Source organism: Onychomys torridus, chromosome 21 (genome assembly GCF_903995425.1).
Source record: "Onychomys torridus chromosome 21, mOncTor1.1, whole genome shotgun sequence".
NCBI lineage: Eukaryota > Metazoa > Chordata > Mammalia > Rodentia > Cricetidae > Onychomys > Onychomys torridus.
Genome location: NC_050463.1, coordinates 34,196,368 through 34,223,730, shown reverse-complemented (window position 1 = coordinate 34,223,730; position 27,363 = coordinate 34,196,368). Strand labels below are relative to the sequence as shown.

At 42.3% G+C, this 27,363-nt stretch overlaps 1 protein-coding gene across 1 annotated transcript in view; it reads left to right on the top strand.

Moving 5' to 3' along the window:
* Rab10 (RAB10, member RAS oncogene family) overlaps positions 1-27,363 on the top strand; it is a 48,762-nt gene that overhangs the window by 945 nt on the left and 20,454 nt on the right. The gene's annotated exons all lie outside the window — the stretch shown is intronic.

Genomic DNA, 27,363 nt, shown 5'->3' with positions numbered 1-27,363 from the left:
TGCTGGCACGAAACAGGCAGCCCTGAGCAGCGTTCCAGAATCCTGTTTCTTTAAAGTAACTTGACTGGCCTTTCCATAATCGAGTGAAGTTACTGGATGTGGTATTTGTAATAGGCATATTGTAGTGGTTGGGACCGAAGCATTACTGGCTGCGTGGTAAAGGCCTGAATTTATGTGTGGGGGTCACAGAGAATAAATATTCCATCTGGCTGTAACTTGGAGTAAACTTGAGAGTTGCAGAATCATTAAGGAAAATGAGAGGGGCGGAGGGGGGGGTGGTGGAAGTGAGTTGGCTGTCTTGACTAAACCATTGATGTGTCAAACAATTGGAGGCTCTTCGTGCTTGGGGTGGGAATCTGGCATGATTGGCTCAAGACCTCAACAGAAGCAGTAGTCTGAGGGGAGATGGTCGGTTTCTGCCTTCCATCCGATGGGATCAAGTCGCGTTCTTGTGTTTGACTTGACGCTAGAATTTACAGAAAAAAATGTTTCGCCGGTCTTGGCCCTGAGGACTCCTGGATGTACTTTCACCACATATTTAGGAATTAGTTGGTGTGGAAGTAAAAGCCGAGAGGGGGAGGTTGACCTTTTAAATGGGTTTCCTGTCTGGGAAATGAAAAGGGAAGGTTCCAAGAAAGTCGTTTTGACTCTGGCACCGATATCATTTTTCTCAAAAAAATAACTGTACATGAACCCCACCACCACCACACACACACACACATACTGCCGCCCCCGGTTTTTTAAAGTATCCTGTGTCTATCGTGTTTGGACCTCACCTCCAGTATTAGGGCAGTGCAGGAAAACTTGTGATAAATGTAACTAATTTCATGATGAGATTATTTAGAGAAGCAGCTGTAGTGGATTTTCAACTCTTAAGAATTGTGAAACTCAAACAGATTTTAACCAATTTATACTATTACTGAGATCGGCTTGGATTTCCTTGTGACAGGTGTTTATCAGTAACTTAAACTTCTTCGTATAAAACCAGTTATACTGACACTAAAGTGAACATGGTTTTCTTTAAAATACGTTGTTTTACCTTACTGGTGGGAGGGACTGTCAAAATGTCAGGAAGCTTAAACTTGCCCTCTGCTTTGTGGGTTAGCACTTAGGGCCCCCGAGTTTGCTTTGAGGTGTAACTGGGTGAGTCAGGTGGTTAGATCAGCAAATATTTATTGAGCACCTAATGCTAGGCACTGTTAAAGGTACTGGGAATAAGTGGTGGGTACAATAAACCCCTTGACTCTTGTGATGAAGACAGTCACAAGAGTGTGCAGAGCTCTCCAGTGAAGAGAGGAAGGAAAGGGATTAGTCTGAATTAAGGAATCTGAGGAGCTTTGCATGGACAGTTTAAAATGAAGCCTGAAAGACAAGTATGAATTGGGTCAGAGGGGGGTCAGCCTTTCTGAGAGAGAGAATTTAACATGTGGTCAGTTTTGAAAACCTGCCATGGGGAAGGGTGAGGTGGAAAGTAGGAAGCCAAGTTTTTAGGTGAAAGGTGATCCTCAGCTCTCCAGCTCTCTGTCCCCAGGTACTGGAGATTGAAGAAGCCTCGTGCTTTGGCAAGCTGCTGAGCTACAGCTCCAGTCTTGATCCACCCGTCTTTATTGTTTCAAATGTAACCTGTTGTGTTGGAATCCCGGCTCCACAGGTTACTAAACGCAACTTCAGCTACAATGTCTTAAAATAGTATTAAACTGTGTCAAAGTATCTACAGTGTATGGTGCGAGTGAGGATTGAGTGAGGATTTTGTAGGTCGTGGAGAGCAAAGCACTTAGCAAGGGTGCCAGGTATTTTGTAGGAGCACAGTACAGATTTGTGCAGAATTTATGGCCTTTGTGCCACTGGTGTGTGGCAGAATATGTTGCTTTATGGGTTGAATGTGTCCTGTACATAACGGCACTTAAATATTTGTTGGTGCTCTGCTAAATAATTTTACTGTAACCTCTGACTTTTACACATCTTGATATAAAAACATTTGATGTTTTGTGGCCTGGAGAGATGGCTCAGCAGTTAAGAGCACTGGCTGTTCTTCCAGAGGTCCTGAGTTCAATTCCCAGCAACCACATGGTGGCTCACAACCATCTATAATGAGATAATGAGATCTGATGCCCTCTTCTGGCCTGCAGTCATACATGCTGTATACATAATAAATAAATAAATCTTAAAAAAAAAACCCAAAAACAAACATTTGATGTTTTGATATGAGATGCTGAATAAAGTAGCCTGAGAAAATGAACACAGTTCTGACAGTTCAAGAGTCCAGCTCAACCACATTCATGTGTGCAGAGATTTCTAATTCTTCTACTGTCTTAAGAGTGCTGTCTGAAAGGAATGTGAGCTACCCATGTAATGAAGCTTTGGTAGTCACAAGGGAAAAATTTAATAGTCTAATTTAACTCATCAGAGATGTACTTTTATGCAGCCTGTTTCAAACAGAGATATTTCACATTGTTTTCCTCTAGTGCGGGAGCTGTATGGGGCACTCATCTCAATTTATATTAGCATATTTCAGTTGTTTGGTTGCTAGATGTGACTGCTGGCCACTCACTATAGTGACGGTGTATGTCTAAACAACAGAAAAGTAGCCAATTGATATACAGATAGCTAGAGATACTTTGAATGTTTATCACTTTTAGGACATTTAAAATATTAACTATTATTAGTGGGCCAGAGTCCTGTCTCCTCCTGGGTGGGCATTCACCACTGAGATACAAGCTGAGCCTCTACACTTGCAACTATGAAGAAGTAGTCATCTTACAAGCCTTCTGAAGGACCAGGCTATAAGAAAGGCAGCCCCTCATGTTCTAAGCAGGGTCATTAGCTGCTGCTGCTTTTTTGGTTTTTTGAGACAGGGTTTCTCTGTGTAGCTTTGCACCTTTTCTGGAACTCACTCTGTAGCCCAAGTTGGCCTCGAACTCACAGAGATCCGCCTGGCTCTGCCTCCCAAGTGCTGGGATTAAAGGCGTACGCCACCACCACTCAGCTGGTCATTACCTTTTTTTTTTTTTTTTTTTTTTTTTTAAGATTTATTTATTTATTATGTATACAGCATGTATGACTGCAGGCCAGAAGAGGGCACCAGATCTCATTTTAGATGTGGTTGCTGGGAATTGAACTCAGGACCTCTTAACCTCTGAGCCATCTCTCCAGCCCGGTCATTAGCTGCTTACTGGCTGACTCTGAAGGAAGACATTTTATATGTTAATGGTTGTTAGAGTGCTCACCAGGACTATTGTTCTTGCTTTTCTGTATACCTTCAATTCTTACATATTCCTATTAGAAATTATGTATGTTTTTATGATTAGATTTATTGAAACTGTTACAAAAAAATTACTAGTACGTTTCACATTTAACCAACTGCAAAGTGAATCTCAAGTCACAGCTGGGTGTGATGTGGTGGCTCTTGCTTCTAATTCCAGAACTTGAGGCTGAAGCAGGAGGATCACAGATCATTCACAAACAACAGTAAAAAGTGAATCTAAGATCATTTGAATAATAAGTTACATGGGGTAGGGGTCTGTGCTTTTTTGCCAGTAAGTGCTAAGCACCTAAAGGAGGTAGGTGATGAATAATGAACACAGGTAGGAGGGGAGATAAGATAGTACAATGAGCTCTCTGTATATAGAACACACTTCTCATTTGCTTCTAAGTATTAGAAACTAAATTGGGATCAGATTTTACTTAATAATAAATATTAGCTGTTTGGATAATTGAGGTGTGTGTGTGTGTGTGTGTGTGTGTGTGTGTGTGTGTGTGTGGTGAAGGTGGAGGCCAGAGGATGCGGTCAGGTGTGACTCTGTTGTGCTTGCTTCACTTTTTGAAATGGGTTCTCTGAACCCTGAGCTCGCTGATTAGTCAGGATGACTGGCCCACAAGCCCCAAAGATCCTCCTGTCCGTTTCCCCAGGGCTGGGATTCCCCTGTGTCATGCTGGCTTTTTACGTGGATGCTGGGAGTCTGCACACAGGTCCTTCTGCTTGTGCATCAAGCATTGTAGGCCCAAACTAGTCTTAGAAATTCAATGGTTGTTTGGAAAGTAATTAGGAAAGTTACTGGTTCTGGAAGTGCAAATTCCAGAAGTTGATTTGACCATAATTTCTTGGCAGTATGAGCTCTGGAAAGCATTACTCTCTGATAGTATAGTAGCATGAACTTGTTCTTAAAGCACACATTCCTTTGTTTTGTTTTTCAACACAGGGTCTCTCTGTAGACAGGGTTTCTCTGTGTAGCCCTGGCTGTCCCTGGAACTCACTCTGTAGACCAGGATGACTTTGAACTCAGAGATCTGCCTCCCAGTACTGGAATTAAAGGTGTATGCCACCATTGTCTGGCAAAGCACACATTCTTGATGTGTTGTTTCCACTGCTTGTGCTATCATTTGGTCCTTAATCCTCCACCCCCTCCCCAGGACAGTATCTTCACTGAATAGTGTAGTCCCTGGCCCCCATGTAAGAATTTAAATTGATACAGACTTGCCTCTGAGAGAGGTGTGGTGTCTTTATTATCTGAGTGCATTAGCTAAGCTTTGGAAGAGTAAATTGATTCCACTAACCTGATTAAGGACTTGTTGATTGGGCCAGCAAGAGGGTTCAGCAGGTAGGGTACTTGAACCAAGCCTGGTCACCTGAGTTTGATCCCTGGGACCCACTTGGTAGAAGGAGAGTTCAGATCTCCAAGTCTTCCTCTGATAACACACACAGACATTCACACACACACACACACACACAGAGTCAAATCAATAAATATGAATCAGTTGATTTACCTGGATGTGGTGGCATATGCCTGTAATCTGAGTACATCCTCAGAAAGCAGAGGATGTAAGTTAGTTTGAGGCCATCCTGATCTACATGGATGATTCCAGGCTGTCCAGGGATAAATTGGACATGTTGGCACAATCCTGTATTGCTCAGGACAGAGGCAAGAGAATTACTGCAAATTGAAACCAGCTTGGTTTATGTAGCATGTTCCAGGCTAGCCTGTACTGCAAAATAAGACACCACCTTCCCAAACAAAAGGAAAACAACAAAAGAGTTAATGAAATTCAGCGGACCCCATTTTATATAGTGTCGTCTTTTTAGAGAAATGAGCCAAACCTTTGTCATAAAAAAACATGTAAGAGCTGTGCAGTGATGATACTCAGACACATATGCTGCAGGAATACCAAAATGCCTAAGGAATTTTTCTCATTGAAGCATGTGCTTTTAGGATGGATTAAAACTATGTAAAAAATGCACAACTGGCTTACAAGCATGTGAAAAGATGCTCAGCATCATTAATAATTAAAGAGACACAAGTCAAAGCAACAGTGAGATGTTGTTTTACAGTCATTGAATGTCTGTTCCCTATTAGACCGAGGTGGGACAAGCTGAGGCAGGAAGATTTCAGGTTCAAGGCCTGTCTAGTCTACAGAGCAAGACCATCCTGAGCAAGTTAGTAAGAACTTGTTCAAAATTTAAAAAGGAGGGCTGGGAATGTAGGGTGCTTAGCATGTGTGAGCCTCAGGAACGTAATACACACATGTGGGGGTGGGTATATGAGAGAATAAATGACCATTCTTACAGTACCCCACAGGAACAAAAGCAAATATTGAAGATGTGGAGCATTTGGAACTCTGGCATGTTGCTGGTACTTCAAATAGTATGGCCACTGTCGGAAATAGCATACGAGTTTTTCTAAAATTGAATATGTGAGCCTGGTGTTATGGCTCATGACTGTAACCCCAGACTCATGAGGCTGCAGCAGGAGGATTGGTCAGCCTGGGCTACATAGTGAGTTCAGTGCTAACCTGGGCTACAGTGATACTTTGTTTGAAAAAATACGGCAAAAAAGGGACTTGTACACATGGCTCAGTTGGAAGAATGCTCCCCTAGCTCATAGACCCTTGATTTAATCCTCAGCACCTCATAAACTGAGTGTGGTGATGCACACCTCTAGTCCTAGTGCTCAAAAGAAGGAAGAGGCAAAGGGATCGGAAGTTCAAGGTCATCCTTGGCTATATTGGGAGTTTGAAACTAGCCTAGACTATAGAACCTGTTTTTATTTTTTACTTTCGTTTTTTAAATTTATTTATTTTTATTTTATGTGAATTGGTGTTTTGCCTACATGTATGCTTGTGTGAGGATGCTGGATCCCCTAGAACCGGAGCTACAGACAGTTGTTAGCCGCCATGTGGGTGCTGGGAATTGAACCTGGGGCCTCTGGAAGAGCAGCTTGTGCTTTTAATCTCTGAGCCATCTCTCCAGACCCCTCTTTATTTTTAAAGGACAACAAGGAGAACATGATCTAGTAAATCTGCTTCTAAGTTATACCCAGTACAGTTCAAAGCAATTTTTAAAAATTGTGCTGGAACTCTGACCCCCAGGGCCTTGTGCATGCTAAGCGAGTCCTATTCAAAGAGTTTAAAGTAGGGACTCACAGATGGTTGTATGCCAGTGTTTGTAGGAGCATTATCTATAGTAGTCAAAAAGCATAAATAACTCAAAGCACATTGATGGATGGGTGATTAATAAATAAAATGTGTATGCATGCCATGGATTATTCATCCTTGAAAAATAATGAAATTCTGCTAAGTACTATACCATAGATGGGCCTCAAAAACATAAAAATAGCCAGTGTAGTGGTTCACACTTTTAATCCCAGCACCCCAGAGGCAGAGGCAGGTAGAACTCTGTGAGTGTATGGCCAGCCTGGCCTACATAGTGAGTTCCAGGACATCCAGGGCCATGGAAGAGAGACCCTGCTTCAAAAAAACAAAACAACATAAAGTAAGTCAGATGTAAGAGGACACCAGGTACTTAGAGCAGACAGACATATAGAGAAAATGGAATGGGGGTTACCAGGATGTCAGTGGCGGATGTATGTAGAGTTAATGGTTAATGGCATAGAATTTTCGTTTGAAATGTTGAGTAAGTGTTGGAGGTGAAAGGGGCACTGTGATCCTCCAGTCTCTGCCTCCCTTTCAGCTGAGACTGCAGGATTGCAACACCAAGCCCAGCCTACGTTCAGTTTTTAAAAGTGGCGAAAATGGTAAATTTTGTGACATGTGACACTACCAAACAACCTACAAGACTGTTGAAACATTTGACTGTGTGCTCTGAAAGAGCATTTGGTCATAGAAAGCCCCTTCTGTTCCAGATGACAGCTAATGCTAACAGTGGCTGGTGAGAAAAGAGGAACCTCCAGTCAATGGGTTTCTCTATTTCAGGGCTCTGTTCATGGCTGTGCTGCTCATTCTGAGAATTTCATTGTTGCATTTTACCCACCCCCAACTATTGGTGGGGTAGGGTAGTTCCACTCATTAGTTTCAATTTGAAGAGTGGGGTTACTTAGGAAGGGCAATGTTTCAACTGGGATTATTTGTCCTTTCCCTGATGGAGTAGTCCAGAGCTTGATAGAGCAGAGGTGATAATGGTTACAGAGAGTTGTTCTCTTCAAGGATTATGGAATAGAATGCTGTATCAAGTATTTGAATGAAACTACTGATACTTCCATGTGACTTGGGGGCGGGGAAGAAACGGAGGAAAAATATTGGTGATCTGTCTGAACTTGAAACAGTGCAAGGTTGTCCAGACAGTGAGTGCTGTGGCAGGGGCTGCTGAGTCTTGATTTACAAGACTGTTTATTGAGCACAGAATACAAACTGTGTTCTTAGCCGTGGATGTACACTCGGGAAGATGGTTAAGTCATGAAGGAGGAGTTTGAAAGAGTGAGAAGGGACACTGAGGTTGGGGCAGTATGTTTGAACCTATGCAACTGGTAAGAACAAGTCTTGTAAATATGGAGGAGGCTGTGCCTGTCTGTATGCCTGTAACCCCAGTACCAGGGAGGCAGAGGCAGGAGAAATGTTGGAAGTTTGAGGTCAGCTTGCTCTATGTAATTAATAGGTTTGAGGCCAGCTGGGACTACAGGCAAGACCTTGTTTCAAAAACCAAAGTAAGTTAAACAAAATTTCTTAAGTTGGAGTTGGAGAGGGAAGGAATTTGAAAGGAGAATAAAGGTAGAGGAGAAAAAAAAAATGAAGTGGAGCTGGAAATGGCTGTGCTCCTTTGGTAGATAGAGTGCTGGTCTGCTGAGCAGGGAACTCATAAGGACATGGCGGTGTGTGTGTGTGCTCCAACACTTGGGACGTGGAAGCAGGAGAGTCCACATGAGACCTGTTGAAAATGAAAATAAAATCTAAAGGAAATTAAAAATGAGAAAGAAGTTTTCTTTGACGATATTGTCATATATTTTGGGTTGCAAGCATGTGTTTTGAATGAAAAGTGCTATTGGTGATGGAGTGCTGTGTTTCCAGTGTGATGTAGAACAGAGCACCCAAGGTTACAAAACATTAGAAGATTAGGAGAGGTACAGTGTATCAGACTCAGAACAGAAGATACTGTTGATTTGTTTCTTCCATATCAGTAGCAATGCTTACCCACGGTTTTAATTGAAAATTTTATTAAGATATTGTGGCTTCACATATAGTCTTTTTTTTTTTTTTTTAAAGACAAGGTTTCTCTGTGTAACTTTGGAGCCTATCCTGGATCTCACTATGTAGATCAGGCTGGCCTCGAACTCCTAGATATCCACCTGCCTCTGTCCCCCAAGTGCTGGGATTAAAGGCACGAGCCATTACACCAGTTTAATTTTAATTAAAAAAAAGATTTCTTTATTTCATGTATATTTGTGAGTGCCTGCATGTATGGGTACCACATATGTGCCTGGTGCCTACATAAATCTGAAGAGGCTGTCAGATCCCTGAGAACTGGAGTTATAGATAGTTTGTGATCTACTATGTAGGTACTGGGAACTGAACCTGGGTCCTCTTCAAGGTGACAAGTGCTTTTAACTGCTGAGCTAGCTATGTTTCCAGCTCCTTTGATTGTAAGTTCCGTTATTATTGTTTTACAGTGTTTAATATTCATATATGCACATGTGTTTGAACCACATCCATCCTCCATGTTCCTCCCTTCAATTCTTCCCCAGCCCCTTCCAACTTTCCCCTCTCAACTTCATGTGTTACCTCTTTTTTAACTCTATTGAGTTCATTAAGTGCTGTCTGTATATGTGTGTGGAGTAGGACCACTGGAACATCCCTGAAGAAAACTGTTTCCTTCCCCCAGCAGCTGTGACCTGCTTCTAAGTGCCCACCTACCCCCACTCCCCCTCCATGCTGGGGTTTCCGTCTGACTGGAATTTGAGCAAGTTTTTGGTTTTGTACATGTAGTCCCAGCATGTGTCCAGCTGTGCTGTCTTGTCCATCGTGTCCGGCAGATGCTATTCTCTACAGAAATGGACTCCCTCTGGTTCCTAAAATCTTCATACTCTTCTTTGTCTCTCTCTTATAATTTTTTTTTAATTCATTATTTGGACACGCATAGTCTATCTTTCTCTGTTTGTGTGTGTATGTGTTGTGTGTGTGATGGCATGTGTATGGAAGCCAGAGGACAGCTTTGTGGAGTCAGTTTTTTACTCCGACTTTTAGGTGGGTTCCAGGGATTGAATTGAGGTTGTCAGGCTTGCTCAGTAAGCCTGTTCATCCACTGAGCTATCTTGTGTCGTCCCCCACCCCTTTTCTTCCTAGTTAAAAATTCTCTTTATTCGACTAATTACCTTTTATCTGTTTCTAGGCTTCCTATATCCTCAGTAACCTCTGAGTTTCCTCACAGTCAAGCCAGCAGAGAGATAATCTTTTGATTCCTGGCCATCTCCAGTCTAGACCTTTTCTCGTCACAGGCTGGTTATTAATTAGGCTGGCACCCTAGGCCTTCTCCTGTGTGTGACAGGCAGTCTTGTTTTTGCTGAATGTTCCACCGTGAAGCCTGTCATCCTCAAGTCTCTTCTTGCAGAAAAGCTGCATATAAAGGGACGTTTGTGAGACAGCTCATGGTAGACAGTTGTGTTTTTTTTTTTTTTTTTTTTTTTTTTTCTGGTCAGAGCTGAGGATCGAACTCAGGGCCTTGTGCTTGCTAGGCAAGCTCTCTGCCACTGAGCTAAATCCCTAGACAGGTTTTTTTAAAGTGCTGCTGGCCTTGTATAATGTGCTGCACAGGTTTCTACCATGGAGACATGCCTCTAGTTCCACGGCAGTGTTTTAATTCTTCCCTTTGGTTCTCCTGAGTGTTCGGGGGAGTCTAGGATGGAACACTTGTCTGTTTTCCAGATTTGGATGGTGCTATAGTTTCAGCACCTTTCTGATTCCTTCTTCCTTAGTGGTAGAGCTTGTTTTTCAAAGTCTTGGGATTTAAGAATCCTTCAAGTTCCTAGTTAGAAGTTTCAGTTCTAGCTTGGTGGACACTGTTTCTTTTAAAATCTATTACTCTAGGTACATGGGTGTCTTTTTGGGTTCTTCACTGGAAATCTTGTTGCATTTTTTTCTTCCCTTTATTTTCTGTTGTCTTTTTAACTGGATATTGACTCCCTGAATTGTCTTAGTTTTTATTTTCCAATATTGTTGATTTCTTCTACTGCTTGGGAAATTTCCTTAACCTTATCTTTTAGCCCTGTTTGTTTGTTTTGTTTGTTTTTTTTGTTTTGTTTTGTTTTTTTCTCTCTTTCCTTAAACCTCAGCCTCCAGATTACAGACTTGTGCCGTTATACTTGGCTGTCTTTAAACTTGTTTCTATTGAATAGATCTGGGTCTGGGTCTGTCATGTTGTCTCTTGCTCACTTGATTTCTCTCTGTAGCCCAGACTGGTCTTGAACTGGCTATGAAGCCCAAGGATGGCTTTGAACTCCCACGTGCTAGTAGCATTACAGTCACGCCCCATTATGTCCAGCTTCTCTATTTTCAGCTTCAGTAACTCTTGGCCTGGCCTTTCCTTTTTGTTTCCTTTCTTCTTTCCCTCCCTTTTCCTTCCCTTCTTTCCTTAACAGGGTCTTAGGAAGGCTAGAATGGCCTTGAACTTGCTTGGAAGCTGGCCTTGCACCGATTGTCCTGCCTCTGCCTCCCAGTGATGGGGTCACAAGTCAGTAGGTACTTGCTACCAAGCCTGATTCCCAAGTTGATCTGGGACCCACATTATGGAAGGAGGGATGTGATTCCCACAGATTTTTGTCTGACTTCACTCCTGTACCATGGATGGTGTGTGTACATAAGCACATAATAAGGTTCAAGAATTTAAAAAGAATATATTGTTTAAAAGATAATTTGCAGCTGGTGGTGCAGGCCTGTAATCTCAGCTATTCAGAAGTTTAAGGCCAACCCAGACAGCTTAGTGGTACTCTGCCTCAAGATAAAAGTAGAAACGGTGGGCATGCCTTTGGATGATAGGAGAATTTGCTTAGCACGTTTGACACCAGGTTCAATTCCCAGTTAACTTCTTCCCTTCACCCCCAGGCCCCCACCCCCAGTGAAAATATTTGCCAACGGGACATGGTATTGAACACCATTAATTTCAGCACTCCGGAGGCAGGTGAATTCAAGGCCAGCCAGGGATATGTAGTGAGAGGGTGTTTCAGCAAAAAGGTGTGTGGGGGAGATACTTGCAGTCCCTTTAGTCTTTAGTCTTTAATCATGGATGCTGAGACGTTCACAGGATGAACAGTGAACATATTCTAAACTCTGGGAGTGTGTAGTGCCTGTTTGTCTTGAATTGGTGTTGATCCTCCTGCCTCTTACTCCTAAGTGCTAGGATTATAGGCATGTGCCTGCCACCATGCTCCAGCTTTGTGGGCCTGGTTGATGGAGCAATTGCATTTTTCCAGAGAATGACCCTTAAATCACCTGTCTGGTATGGAGAGGAAGGTTTAAATTGATGGAGCATTTAAAGACAGTTGGGAAATGGGTGTAAGGTTAGCTTAAATTTCAGGATATTTAGTCTTTTTCTAAGTCAGCTGGCTCAGTGGTTAAGCATGCTTATCCCACTTATAGAGGACCCATGTTTGGTTCCCAGCACTCACGCAGGGCAGCTCACAGTCTCTTGTAACTCCTGCTCAGAAGGGATCTGAAACCTCCCACTTTCTTGAGCACTCACACTCACATGCCCAGACCTCTCCTCCCACACACACATAATTAAAAATAAGTAAATTTAAAGCAGAAAGAAAACTTCACTATTTTAGTCTTATCTCCACATTGCACTGCACCTATTGTAATTGATAGTGTGTGATAGTGTGTGTTTGCTGTCCTAGTGAACAGTCACTGAGATTCCTGCTGAATCTTGAGCAGTGATGGCATCTGGCTACGAGAGCAGAGGCTGCTACAATGTCTTTGTATAGACCATTAAACAAGCCCCATTGTGCATCCGAGACCCATTCTCCTGGTGTTAAACCTTTCTAGGGTTCTAAGGCATGAATTGGTATGTTCCTACTTGCTATCTTCAGTTGGCCCTGATCCTTTTAGAATTGTGGTATCTAGTTATTGAAAAGAAGATGGAATTTATAATTCTTATTTTCTTTGTTTTAGTGTTTGAAGAGAAGGGAGTATGAAATCAGCTTTTCTGTCAATTGGGATTTGAGATAATTTTAAATTAAATGATCCTTTTTATTTTTATTTATTTATTTTTTTGGCGGAGCTGAGGATCGAACCCAGGGCCTTGCACTTGCTAGGCAAGCACTCTACCACTGAGCTAAATCCCCAACCCCTCCTTTTTATTTTTTGAAGCAGGGTTGTGTGTGTGTGTGTGTGTGTGTGTGTGTGTGTGTGTGTGTGTACACACCAGAGGGCAGTCTCTGGTAACATCCTCAGAAACATCATCTATCTCCTTTTAGACAGAGTCCCTCATTGGCCTGGAGCTCACCAATTTGGCTAAATGGGGGCCCCACAAGTTCCAGGAATCTTGTTTCTGCACCCCAGTGCTGGGTTTACAGTGCTACCATGCCTGGTAGTCTTAAGTGGTTCTAGGGACTAAACTCAGGTCCTCATGCTTTTTAGGTAAAACCTTTCCAGACAGAGCCATTTCCTCAGCCCATGACTCTACTTTTGGACTCACAGCGTCTATTGTATTAGGTTTTATGTTATTTTTTGAGACAGGTTATGTCACACATTGGCCTTGTATTGATATCAGTGAATTTCTGATATTCCTGCTTCCACTTCACATGTAGTACAATGCTCAGTTTATGCATTGTTGGGATTGAACCCAGGGCTTCCTACATGTTAGGCAAGAAGTACTCTGCCTGGGCTGGAGAGATGGTGGTTAAAAGCACTGGTTGTTCTTCCAGAGGACCTGGATTCAATTCCCAGCGTCCACATGGCAGCTCACAACTGTCTGTAACTCCAGTTCCAGGAGATCTGATACCCTCATACAAACATATACAGGCAAAACACCAATGCACATAAGATAAAAATAAATAAATCATTTTTAAAAAGAAAGAAAGAGGAACTCTGCTACCTCAACTGTACTCTCAGCCAGGGATAGTATTTCACTATTGATTTTGTTAATACCCATTTTACTCTCAAGATGATAATAATAATGTTATTTAGGATAATCAGATGAATGTTGTAGGAAATCAGAAGTTTCCACTGCTGTGTATAGCTGTGACATTTAAGGAAACATTCATTTAAATGCCTAGTTTTTTACCTAGTTACTTGGTACTTATAGGATATTTTTGCTTTTTGAACAGAATGTGACTATAGTCTTAAATTTCAGTCTTAAGCTCTTGGTACATTTTTTAAAAAATCAAAATGATTTTTATTTTATTTTTATTTTATGAGCATTGGTGTGAAGGGAACTGGAGTTACAGACAGCTGTGAGCTACCATTGAGTGCTGGGAACTGAACCCAGATCCTCTGGAAGAGCAGCCAGTGCTCTTAACCACTGAGACATCTCTCCAGCCCCTTTGATACATTATTTTTATAAGATACCCAACAACAAATGCCTCAGTAACTTCATAATCTGTCAGGATTACAGTAGAACCTCTGTATTATATCACTTAGCTTTAAATGGTAAGACAACTAATTCTTGATTTTGGCTGATTCAAAATCTAGTAAATATCTGCTTATAAACGGCAAGTGTTGAGTTAATTTACCTTTATGCATCATAATATTAACAATTTGACCTCTCTTAAGTGAGACACTAGGTGTAGTGTTGTTGTTTTTTGCTCTTTTGGGGGGGCTTGCCACCCAGCTTCCAAGTAAATCACACATGGAGCCTTACCCTCTCACTCCCACAAGACAGGGTTTCTCTATGTAGTTTTGGTGCCTGTCCTGGACCTTGCTCTGTAGACCAGGCTGGCCTCGAACTCAACAGAGATCCGCCTGGCTCTGCCTCCAGAGTGCTGGGATTAAAGACACAACCACCCGGCATGGAGTCTTTTTCTTAATTATGAATGCTCGTCCTTAGTTTGGCTTGTTTCTAGTCAGCTTTCCTTAACTTATCTTGTCCACTTTTTGCCTTTGGGTGGGCTTTTCCTGTTCTCTTAATTCTGTAAATCTTATTCTCACTCCGTGTCTTGCTGTGTAGCTGAGTGGCTGGCCCCTGGAGTCCTCTTTCTCTGACTGCTTGATCTCCTCCTCCCAAGATTTCTCCTATCTATTCTATCTGCCTGCCAGCCCCGCCTCTCCTTTCTCCTGCCTTGCTATTGGCTGTTCAGTTCTTTATTAGCCCAGTCAGGTGTTTAGACAGGCACAGTAACACAGCTTCACAGAGTTAAACAATTGCAACATAAACAAAAGTAACACACCTTCAAATAATATTCTACAACAGTGTAGATTTTTGAAAACCCTGTATCTTCTTTCCATTTTTCCCTCCCTCCCTCGTGTTGTATTTTGTTTTGAACAAGATCACATGTCTGGGCTGGCTAGAATTCACTGTGTAGGTGAGTAGTTGAGGATGACCTTGAACTTCTGATCTTCCACCACTTAGCAAAGTGCTAGAATTACAGACACAGACGGCTGTGCTTGACTCAGTCTCACTCTGTAGCCCAAGTAGGTTTAGAGCTCACTTTGTGGTCCTTGAATTCACATCTTAGTCTTCACAGCCCTGGGATCACAGGCGTGAGCTGCCATGGCTGGCCTTGCTTTTTGACTTAAATATTTACTTATTTAGGCATCTTTTTGTTTGTTTGTTTGTTTATTTGTGTATGGGCATGTATGTTACAGCGTGTGTGCTGGAGGTCAGAGGACAAACTTCTTGAGTGTGTTCTTTCTACCGTGTGAGTTTTAGGGATCCCACTCAGGCAGTTGGGCTTGATGGCAGGTACTCTTAGCCTATTGAGTCATCTCATTGGCTCCAAAAGTTTCTTTTCAAGCGCAGTAGCATTTACGAATGTTTTGGTAGAGGTTTGGTGCCGCAGTGTGAGAGTGTGAAGGGCAGAGGACAGTTTGGCGAGTTGATTTTCTCCTTCCATCAAGTAGGTTCTGGGTGTTGAGTCCAGGTCATCAGTCTGGTGGTCAAGCACCTTTACCTGCTGAGCCGTCTTGCCAGCCCCAGAACTTTCTCTTTTCTCACAAGCTCAAGCAGGCTTTGAACTCCTGGTTCTCTTGTGTCTACCTGAGTGCTGGCATTCTTTTGCTATCATTCACCCATCCGTCCATCCGTCCGTCCGCCCGTCCGTCCCTCCGTCCATCCATCCATCCCATCATTGGATTTTTGAGACAGCTTCTCTGTAAAACAGCTCTGGCTGTTATGAAGCTCATGTTGTAGACCAGACTCACCTCAAACTTAGAGATTCATCTGCCTCTGCCTCCAGAATACTGTGATTAAAGGCCGTTTTTAAATTTTTCAGCAGAAAATTTAAATTTTGTCCTTAGTGGGCTTTGTTGTACTGGCTTTAGATTTTTCCTAGGCTGTTTTTTTTTCCTTTCCTTTTTTTTTAAGCTAGGCTGTGTTTTCTTTTAGCAGATACTGTTGTAGGTTATTGATGAAGAAATGCATGCAAATATATGAATGCCCTTATCTTTTGCCCTCCATTTGCAATCTATTTAATTACTATTTCCAACTCCATTTGTGATTTATTTAAACATAGCTTGTCCTTTTAACACTTAATTTGGTTCTAGGTATCACATCTACTCTCAGGTTAATTTATATTTCCCTATAAAAAGTTTCCTTGGCGAATGGGTCAGTTCTTTGGATATACATGAAGTGGAATTGTTGGAACTTAAACATTATTATTATTATTATTATTATTATTATTATTATTTTTAGTGGTGCATATAGTTGGAGTTTATTAAGAAAATGTATTTTTCCCCAACACTTGGGAGCAAGTGGCAGGTCAAGAACTGTGAGTTCAAGACCAGGGTTGTCTACATGGCAACTTCCAGGACAAGCCAGGACTACATAGAGAACCCCGTCTCAAACAACAACAAAAAAGGTATTGCATCTTTTTGTTGTTTTTGAGAATTTCATATGGTCCAGCTGGTCTTGTAGCCTAGGATGACTTTGAACTCCAAATCCTCCTGCCTTCATCTGGCCACCAAGCTGAGTTTAGTTTTGTTTATTAAGATAGTGCCTTGCTGTGTAGCCCAAGTTGGCCATGAACTTAGTCTAACTCTTTTTTTTTTTTTTTTAAAGATTCATTTATTTATGTATAGTGTTCTGCCTGCATGTATGTCTGCAGACCAGAAGAGAGCACCAGATCTCATTACAGACAGTTGTGAGCCACCGTGTGGGTGCTGGGAATTGAACTCAGGACCTCTGGAAGAGCAGTCAGTGCTCTTAGCCTCTGAGCCATCTCTCCAGCCCCAGTCTAACTCTTGACAGCCTTTGAACTCACAGTGATCCTTCTGTCTCAACCTCTTTGGTGCTGAGATTACAGGTTTACAGGAGCCACACACTCAATATGAGAAGGTTTTGTCATTGATGTAAACATAGGCATTAGGGGAGAGGGACAGTAGAACATCTAAATTGAAAATTGTTAAGCTTTGAGAGGCTGGCTGTCAACACTGGCTTTGAAAAAAGCATTAAAGCTAACTATAGGAATGAACAATTAAAACAATGTTAATGTGTTCTAATTTTTTTTATGAGGAGGCATGGATGCTGGAGCCTTGACTCTTTAGAAAACATTTTCCTGAAAGCAGTGGTGTGGTGTGCCTGATTAGTGGTGGTTGTAGAATTTGAAATCCTCCCAGAAATAGTATTACAGGTTGGCGCATATCCTTGAATTTTGTCAGCTAATTTTTATTGCACAGCTTGCTGTAATCTGGGCTGGTTGATGATTTGCTTTTAGGCAACATTTGTCCTTCTCAACCCATTTAGTCTTGATTGGTTGATTTCGTTCATTCATTCACTTTTTTTTTTTTCTTGAAGCAATCTCCTGTAGCTTGGTTGGCCTGGAATTCTTGATAGTCTTGCCCCCACTTCCCCAAACCTGGGATTATAGCATGCAACACCATGCCTATTTTTACACCCCTTCTTTCCATGTTAACTTGCCATCAAACCCAGGACCACCCTGTACATGAAAGACAAGCACTCTTCCATTGAGCTAAGTCTCTAGTCACAATCTTGTTTATTAAGTGTGAAAAAGAATACTTTTTTAATTCGGAGTGAGTTGATGCAATGGATCTTAAAAGCAAAAACAAAACAAGATGGTGCCTTTACCAACACAGCAGCATTTTGTAGATGTGTGGGAAATGCAAATTATCCTCAGATCCTCTTGAGCCATCTAGCCCAGCTAATTTTAAACAACCCCTCTCTTCTCTGTCCCTCTTCCCCTTTTCCAGACAGGGTCTCACTCAGTAGCTCCAGTTGTCCTCAAAGCCATGATGATGTGCCTGCCCTAGCATTTCTAGTGCTGGGTGAGCCAGCATGCCTCACTATCTGTTAGACACGGTCTCTCTGTTCAGCCCAGGTTGGCCTTAAAATCTTCTTTTTGTGTTACTCAGCCTCCTGAGTGCTGGAATTACAAGCATGAGCTACCATTCTTGGCCTTTTTTCTTTCTTTCTTTCTTTCTTTCTTTCTTTCTTTCTTTCTTTCTTTCTTTCTTTCTCTTTCTCTCTCTCCCTCCCCCCCCCTCTCTCTCTGTTTCTCTTTTTCCCCTGAGACAGGGTTTCTCTGTGTAGCTTTGGTGCCTGTCCTGGATCTTGCCTTGTAGACCAGGCTGGCCTCAGACTCACAAAGATCCACCTGCCTCTGCCTCCCGAGTGCTGGGATTAAAGGCGTGCGCCACCACCGCCATCCCCGGCTCTTTCTTTCTTTCTTTCTTTCTTTCTTTCTTTCTTTCTTTCTTTCTTTCTTTCTTTCCTTCTTTCTTTCCTTTCCTTTCCTTTCCTTTCCTTCCTTCTTTCCTTCCTTCCTTCCTTCCTTCCTTCCTTTTTAAATGGACACAGGAAAAACTTATTTAAGATCCTGGAAACCTGTTATATGCTACTGACATACAGGTTAATAACATCTTGCCTGCTGGACACATGACTAGGTACTAGCATAGAACCTGTCCTAGCATGCAGAGAGGGCTACAAGCAACTGTTATATTTCTTATACTGGAACTTTTTCTGACCACTTATACCAGTATATTCTAATGATCTAACATGAATGTCCTGTAAGTCCTTTTTTTTCCCCACCTTAAAGTCCTTAACATGCTGATAGAATTTGGACCTTCAATACAACCAGTTACTACAAGGCTGTTCAGGAATATGGGAGATCAGCACCTATCCCAGCAATACAGTGAGTGACTGCGAATCTGCCACACTTGGAGGTGATAAGCACCTTTACCCTCAGTCATCTTAAATGTTTTAGTTAGTGTGTGTGTGTGTGTGTGTTCTCTGGAGTTAGTTCTCTTCACTCAGTTGTCAGCCTTGTTGAAAGGTGTCTGCCTGCTGAGCCATCTTGATTTTCCTCATTTCCTCATAAGTTTGTTTTGTTTGTTTTACTACTTAGTCTAAGTAATCTTTTTTGTTTGTCTGGTTGGTTGGTTGGTTTTGGTTTTTCAAGACAGGGTTTCTCTTGTGTAGGTTTGGAGCCTGTCCTGGAACTCTCTCTATAGACCAGGCTGGCTTCAAACTCTGTCTTCCTAGTGCTTGGATTAAAGGTGTCCACTGCCCGGCTAACAAATGATCTCTTCAGTCTTTCTTTTTTAAGCAGTTAAGAGAAAACACAGGAGAGGGGACATTCTAACAGAGGAAATAGTGTAATTATGTAAAGGTCCAAGTGAAGACCCTTGTCTGCTGCAGGCCTGACTGGGCTGGAGTAATGGGAGTCAGTAGATGTTGAGGAAGCTGGTGTGGGCTAGAACTTGTAGAGCCTGTTAATTTTGTCAAGGATTTGAACAGGGATGTGAAATGATTAGGTTCAATTTACAGAAGAAATGACTGTGAGATCAGGTGCAGAATAAGTTTGCATTGGAATTTCTTGGTTAGACTTAGCCAAAGATGTCTTTAAACTTCTAGAAATACATTGAATAGCTTAACCTTTAAGGCACAGATTACTATGTATGTGAAAATGACTATCAGTAATATCAGTGACTGTGGCAATTGTGTTTTGTTTTGTTTTTTAATGACCTTAAGTGCTAAATATATTTAGCAAAATATTGAACCTGAGGTCAGATTATGTTTGTAGTTAATTTGCTCTTAAACTTGATCAAGTCTTTTAAGTTCTGAGCTTCTTTATCTGTAAATTTAAGAAACATGTGTTTAACTTAATTGTGTTAATCGCTTAACTCTAGTTCCCATATGGGCTGAGTCTTGCTGAGTCATTTTCTCAGACTGTGTGGGCGAGGCTTAATTAAAACCAGCTAAGAAAACTTAATGATACCCCATACCTCTTCTGTACAAGTGTTATTTCATGTATGTTTCAGTTATTGTGTCTCTGCCCCCCCTCCAGTTTTTTAAGAAGGAATCTTGATAGATAGTCTGCCTGGCCTGGAACATGAGGTCTATGTGCCTCAGCCTGCTGGATACTAGGATTACAAATGTTACAATTTCTGCAGCTGAACCATCTGAGGGTAGTGCTCTCTTTGACAGTAGCAGGCCCTGGCTAGTTGCATCTATAAAATTGCATCTTTGACTTTGTAGTTATTTGTTTTCAATTTATTTCCACCATTTTTTTTCCTTTTCCACTTTTTTTTAATTACTATTTTGTGTATGAATTTTTTTGTCTGCATGTGTGTTTGTATCCCATGTGTATGCCTGATGCTCACAGAGACTGGAAGAAGGTATTGGAATCTCTGGAACTAGAGTTACAGATGATTGTGAGCTGCATATATAAATCTGGATATATATATCTATATCCCTGGATGACCTGGAACTCCCTATAGTAGACCATATTGGCCTCAAATGCAGAGAAATCCACCTGCCTCTGCCTTCCAAGTGCTGGGATTAAAGGCGTGTACCACCATGCCAGGCTGTTTTTTTTTTTTTTTTTTTTTTTAAATTCAGGCTTTTTAAAAAATATACAAGATTTATCAGTTTTAATTATGTGTATGTGGGGAAGTGTGCCTGAGAGCCCCTGGAGCTGGATTTACAAGTAGTTCTGAGCCACCTGACCTGATGACTTGAGTCCAGGGAACTGAACTGAAGAGATAGTCCTCTGCAGGACCAGTACATGTAGGCCTGTGGGTGGTGCCCACGCCCTTAATCCCAGCACTTGGGAGGCAGAGCCAGGCGGATCTCTGTGATTTCAAGACCAGGCTGGTCTCCAGAGTGAGATCCAGGACAGGCTCCAAAACTACACAGAGAAACCCTGTCTCGGAAAACAAAACAAAACAAAACAAAAGAACAGTCTGTGTGCCAAATGGTTGAGCCATATCTCTAGTCCTAATTGTATTTTTTTTAAACAAATGAACCTATTCCTTTATTCTGAATCCATAAAAAATAGAAATATAACATCTGGGAATGGGCAATAAGCTAGGAAGCTGTGATGAGTCCAGAAGGATTGGGTCAAAGGTCAGTTTACTGATTTTCATAAAGTATAAGTGAACCACTCACAGTCATACCATCAGTTACAGAACTTGGATGACAAAGCCCAGGCTCTAGAGTCACTTCCAAAAATGTGGCTCACTTTGTAGGGATATCTCTAAAATGAAAATATTTAAAAATATTTTTTCATTATTTTTATGGATATGAGTGTTTTGCCCACGTGCATGCCTATGTGCTGTGTGTACAGAACCTGTCAGGAGAGGGTGTATGATCCCTTGGAACTGGAATTATGGATGGTTGTTAGCTACCATGTGGGTGCTGGGACCTAATTGTATTTTTAATTGTATGTGTGTGCCAGGGGTGCATGTGTGCCCGGTATGAATATGTGGAGGCCAGAGGCATTGGATCCTTTCGGGCTAGAATTAGAGGAGAAGGTTGTGAACTGCCCAGTGTAACTGCCTGATGTGGGTGCTGGGAACTGAACTCAAGTTCACTTGTCTTTAAGAACAGTATGTATGGACTCTGAGCCATCTCCCCATCCCCTACAGAATTAAAAAGTAAAAATTAAGACTTTTGAGCAGAGATAGAGACTAATAGCAAGGCATTCAAAAAAGCTTAATTATCCAGTCATGGTTGTAGATACCTTTAACCCCAGCTACTTGGAGAGTTGAGACTGGATGGTCTCAAGTCCAAGTTCTGTCTGGGTTATTATCAGTTCAATGCCTGTCTGAGCAACTCAGGGAGACTGTCTCAAAAGGGGAGTAATAAGCAGGCTGGAGATGGGGCTGATAGAGCACCAGTCTAGCATGTGTACTGCTCTGGGGCCACTTTCTAGTCTGCTAAGAACAGTCCTTTCTGCTTTTCAGTTTTTGAGATGGTCTCATGTAGCCCAGGCTGACCTCAAATAAAGCTTTCTACTTCTGTCTCTCAAGTGCTGGGATCACAGACTTGTACCACCGTGCCTGACTTTATTTTGGGGTTTCGAGACAAGATCTCTTTAGCCTGGAACTCCTATGTGGCGAGGTCATCTTAGCTTCCTGAATGAGTGCTGGGATTACAAATTATAGGCATGAGCCACAACACTTAGCATGGTCAGATATTTTTGATAACAGTCTTGGTTTGGAAAAGCTGTATATCAGTCTTAGATTTATCTTTTCATTGTCTGTTACATTGAGCTATACTGGACAGCTCTATATTTTTATTTTGGAACTCTTTGGACTTGAAATGATGCGTCCTTGGCTTTATCATAGGATCCAGCCTTCTTGGTCTCCTGGATTTTTACAGTACGTGGAAGATGCACCTTTGCTTCTCTACAGGGTGAGCTTGCTGCAGAATGCTAGGTTTTCCCGTGCAGTGTGAGTGGTGGGACAAGGGTCAGGTACGAGATGAAGAAGAGATTTCATTTTATTTAATTCAGCCTCTTCTTAAACAGGCATGTACACTTTTATGATCATGTAATAAAGTTTGTATTATGTTGAGCCTCAAGGATTATTCTTGAAGTTGGTTTTGTTTGTTTAGGAATATTTAGAACTTTCTGAATTGCTTTTTCTTCCCTTCTTATGGTCCTTTTGAATAGTAGTGAAGAGAGCAAGAGGTAGCCATTGCCATTGTACAGGTGTAGGAGGCGGCTTGGTGGCAGGCACTGATGATGTGGCAGGTGTACCATGGCCAGGCCTTGAATGTGGGACTAGAAACATACAGGTTTAGTTTGGCTCCACCTAAATTTCATTATCTGTATTGCTCTGCACCCCAAATAATGTCTATATGATGGACTTGGTGTCACATGCCTGTAATTCTAGCACTTTGGAGTCTGAGGCAGGGAGACCACTGGGAGTTCAAGGCCAACCACCAACCAACCTGTCTTACATAGCAAGTACCAGGTCAGCCATTGCTAAGAAGCAAAATATGCTGTCCCTCAAAACAGACCCCAGAAACAATGAGTTTGTGGTAAGCCCTGACCTTTGTGTGCCTGTTTTTGTGTGAATATGTGGGGAGTCACTGTGAAACAGCTGCCTCATTGTGAGTCAGAACTTCTGCCAAGGAAAAGCACCTTAGAGATAGTTGGAATTAACCTGTGTGTGTGTGTGTGTGTGTGTGTGTGTGTGTGTGTGTGTAGTAACAATGGTTGTTCAGACTTGAGGACTTGGCTAATACTTTCTCAAATGAACCAAGTGACAGTATTTGCTGCTGCTGATAAAATGCATGCTTTACAGTTTTGGAAATGTTGTGTAGCACATTTTCCCAATAATTGAATTTTCTCCTTCCATGCATGGTGGCTCATGCCTGTAATGTAGCACTTGCTGAAGTGGGGGCGGGATTGGAACTCTTTAAGTTAAAGGCTAGCTTAGACTCCAGAGTCAGACACTGTCTAACACAAAACAAAAACAATTAAAAATCTGATGTTCCACAGTGATAATAAATAAACATGGCCTTTTCCCCATACTGTAATGAAATGTGTCAGCATTTTAAGGAACTTGTAAGCCAATAAACTTGAAATTCCAAATGGCCAATACATGATGTTAAAAATCATACATGGCAAGAAGATCCATTGAAAGTATGAAGTGACTAATGGGTTTTAGTGTAGTAATATGTGAAAAGTTCAGCAATAGGGCTTCAGATTCCAGATTGTAACTATTTGTAAGAAATGACTACTGAGCCAGGTGGGGATCGGGGGTGGGGTTGGCACACACCTTTAATCCCAGCACTTTGGAAGCAGAGACAGGTGGATCTCTGTGAGTTGGAAGCCACGTCTACAAAGGGAGTTCCTGGACAGCCAGGGTTGTTATACAGAGAAATCCTGTTTTGAAAAAAAAAAAAAAGAAAAGAAAATGACCACTGGGCTTGGTGCAGTACCACTTGAATTAGAAGCCAGACTGGTCTGTTTTGTAGTGCTGAGAAAAATAGAATTATTTAAATGCAAAGCTCCCCCTTTCTAGATACATATCTGTATGCAACTAGATTTTTCTCCGTGACTTTATATTCTTTAGATTTATTTATTTATTATGTATACAGAAGAGGATGTCAGATCTCATTACAGGTGGTTGTGAGCCACCACGTGGGTCCTGGGAATTGAACTCAGGACCTCTGGAAGAACAGTCGGTGTTCTTAACCTCTGAGCCCGACTTTATTCTTTACATGTGTCAGCCAAGCATATTGTAGCAAACTGAATGCAGAAACACCTAAAACTCACTGCTGTCTGTCAGGGTAAACACCAGTTACAAAACCTTAACACCAAAAAAACAAGAAAACAAAAACAAACCCACCTTAACATCATGCCACTTTTCTCACTAAATCTTTTTATTTTGGATAATGTTATTTTTTAATATTATTTGTGCCAACACGCAGTATGTTTACTATTTTCAAACATCCTAGTCATCTGCTTAAATTCTTCTTAGTTTCAGTTTCTTTTCTTTCTTTTTTTTTTTTCTGAGACAGGGTCTCTCTGTGTAGCTTTGCGCCTGTCCTAGAACTCACTTGGTAGCCCAGGCTGGCCTCGAACTCACAGAGATCTGCCTGGCTCTGCCTCCCAAGTGCTGGGATTAAAGACATGCGCCACCACCGCCCGGCTCAGTTTTAGTTTCTAGTATGATAAATACAATTTGGCATAAACCAAAAGGGAAGAGCTTAATTGGGTCCTCAGTAATTTGGGGACTTAAGGACAGAACAGAAATTATGAGAAACAGTTGACGTGCCTCTCTTCTTCTGTGTACATGTTGAGGTCATGAAATGTGCCTGAGAGCCAGGTTCATGCTGTATGTGTCCCATCAGAAAACAGATACCGCTCTAGGTTTAATTTAGAGTATAGTTAATTGTTTTAAAGGGAAGGAAGAAGGTTGGGCGAGGCAACATGGGTCTACTATCCCAGAACTCTAGGGGAGAAGTGGGGTGACGGTTGCAAGTTTGCTGTACAGCAGGTCCAGACTAGCCAGACTCTATGGTACCCTGACTCCAAAACTAAAAGGAAGAGAGGAACTAACAGTGGAATTGTTTCAGAAGTGGTGGAAGGCCCGGGTTGGAAGAACAAATGGGAGAAGGGGTTATTATACAAAGAAGGAGCCGCCGCCTTCTGTGGGCTGCAGCTCTTAAGCATGTACTTAACTTCTTGTTGAATGTTGGAGGTAGCCTTTCTGTTCAGCAAGGCGTGGAGGCCCATACCTGTAGACTGAAGTGGGGGGGTCACTTGAGCTTGTGAGTTCAGGACCAACCTGGACAAGACTCATCTTAAAACGGACATTATTTTGTTCTCATTGCTGTGACTGATGTACTGTTGAATTAATGCCTGTGCTGGACTGCCCACTACTGTTGCCTATGAGTAGAGGCAGAGCCACTGGGTCTCTTGCAGCTACTACCAGAATCAGATGGCTTGCTGTTCTTCCTGCTAGGATGTTTAATTGGCAGATTCTATCCAGAACCAGGCTTTCAGAACTGGTACTGTAGATGAGAATCAGGATAGGATACTAAAAGCTTCATACAGTTAACAGGGAAAGTAGGTTTTCAGGGTATTATTATTATTATTATTATTATTATTATTATTAATTTGTGTGCGCATGTGCGTGTGTGCATGCAAGCACATGTATATTCAGGCACACATGCCCATGTGCATACACATGGAGACTCAAGGAAGAGGTCAGATATCCCCCCCCACTCTTTATTCCCTTGAGTCAGAGTCTCTCACTGCATCTGGAGCTTGCCATTTTTCAACTAAACAGGGTGGCCAGTAAGTTCTGGGGCTCCCCTGTCCCTCCCCCTTCAGTGAGGCATTTACAGGTACATGCAGCTACAACCAGCTTTTATGTGAGTGTTGGGAATCCAGACTCAGGTCCTCGTGCACGTACAGCAAGTGCTCTTATCCATTTCCCCATCTCCCCGGCTCTACAGTTTTTTAAGCAGTTGATGAAGGGCCTGAAAGATGGCTTAGTGGTTAAGAGCACTTGTTGCTCTTCAGAGAACCTGGCTGAGTTCTGTTCCCAGAATCCATGTCTCACAGTTCACAACTATCTGTAACTCTAACTCAGGGAGTCTGACTCCCAGTTTCCTCCTGTACCTGCACCCACACACGCACATATCCACATGTAGATACACACACCTGTGTCTAATTAAAAACAACACAAAGAACTATTTTTTACAAGAGCTAGCTAATTCAATCAGTTTAGTATAAACCGATTGAGTCTAGGCTTCTTCAGTGATGGCTTCAAGTTCTTCTCCTGATTCAGTACAGATGGAAGTAATCGTCTTAGGACTGTTGAAGCCAACCAGTCACTGTTTTTGGCTGTAGTGATTCGCAAAGGGAATGGGAACTGGTCCTTTCACGTTCTAGTCTTTCCCTTCACCCCTCTGAGCAAGTCAGCACACACGTCCAGAAACTTCCTGCTGGGAGTAAGCAGGGGGTGAGGAGCTGGAGCCAATGAAACACAGCCCCATTGCAGCCGGTGCTGCATTTCACTGAGGCAAAGGGCAGAAGGGACAGGCTGGAGCCCTAGGGATTATAAAGGAAGCAAAAATGGTGTAGGTTATGGTCAGAACCCCGAGGCTCGATGTAATAGAAGGAGTTGGAGAGAGCTTTTCAAGCGGTGGGTCAATATGAATGGGATGAGAGTCGAGGGTTGATTATAAGAGAAGGTAATGTTGCACTTTAAAATTTCAGTTTATTGTTACTCATGTGCAGATGGTATGTGGGGGACTTGTGTGACAGTGTGCATGTGTAAGGCAGAGGACAGTTGTTGCCTGGGTTCAAGGAATCATGAATCTCTGGCTTCCAGGCCTGAGTGTCAAGCACCATTTTCTGTGAGCCATCTCACTGGCATCGGTATACTGAATTTTAAGAGAGCTGTAAACAGTGGCAGTGGAATTAGGACTCTACCTGGGTAAAAAGTTCAGAGCAAGAATGACACAATGAAAGGAACAGTATACAGCGTTGGAGGACAGAATGGTGGGAGATGGAGCATGAAACAGAAGGGGCTGTCTATCAGAACTGCTTTGGAGTGTTGCTCTGAGCATGGGATGATGGGATGGCAGGAAGGAAAAGACTGTTGTAAAGTGTTTTGAGACTTTGGATTGTGAGTGGTGGGTTGAAAGCAAATCAGGTGACTCAGAAGATTTAAAACTGCTCATTCTAGTGAACTTGTGTGGTTGGGATTGGAAACATGAGTGTAAACTTCAGAGTCTAGGAAAGATGGGAAAAGTGCTTTCAGAAGGATTAGGTGAGACACGGAGAGTTAATGACAGGGCTTAGAGTGGTTTTATTCAGGGTGTATTCCATGTGCTTTTAGGAGGAAGTGGACAGCCGAGGTGGCCTTCTGTCATAACTCAGTCATGCCCTGCAGGAGTGACTGACACACGGGGAAAAAGCCAGCCAAAGGAGTCTAGTCAGTTAGCTGTCTGAGCATGTCGGTACACACCTTTAATCCCACCAGGGAGGCCGAGGCTCCGTGGAGAGACCGTCTCAGAGACAAAACAAAACATAAACTCAGGTCCTCATGTTTGCCTGCCAAGGACTTTACCAACTGTGCCATCTCCCCAGCCCACATAGGACTGAGTGTGGTGGCACAGGCCTTTAATTTGAGGTAGCCTGGTCTACATAGCAACTTCCAGGACAGCCAGGGCTACATAGGGAGACCCTGTTTCAAAAACAGCAACAACAAACAAAACTCTCT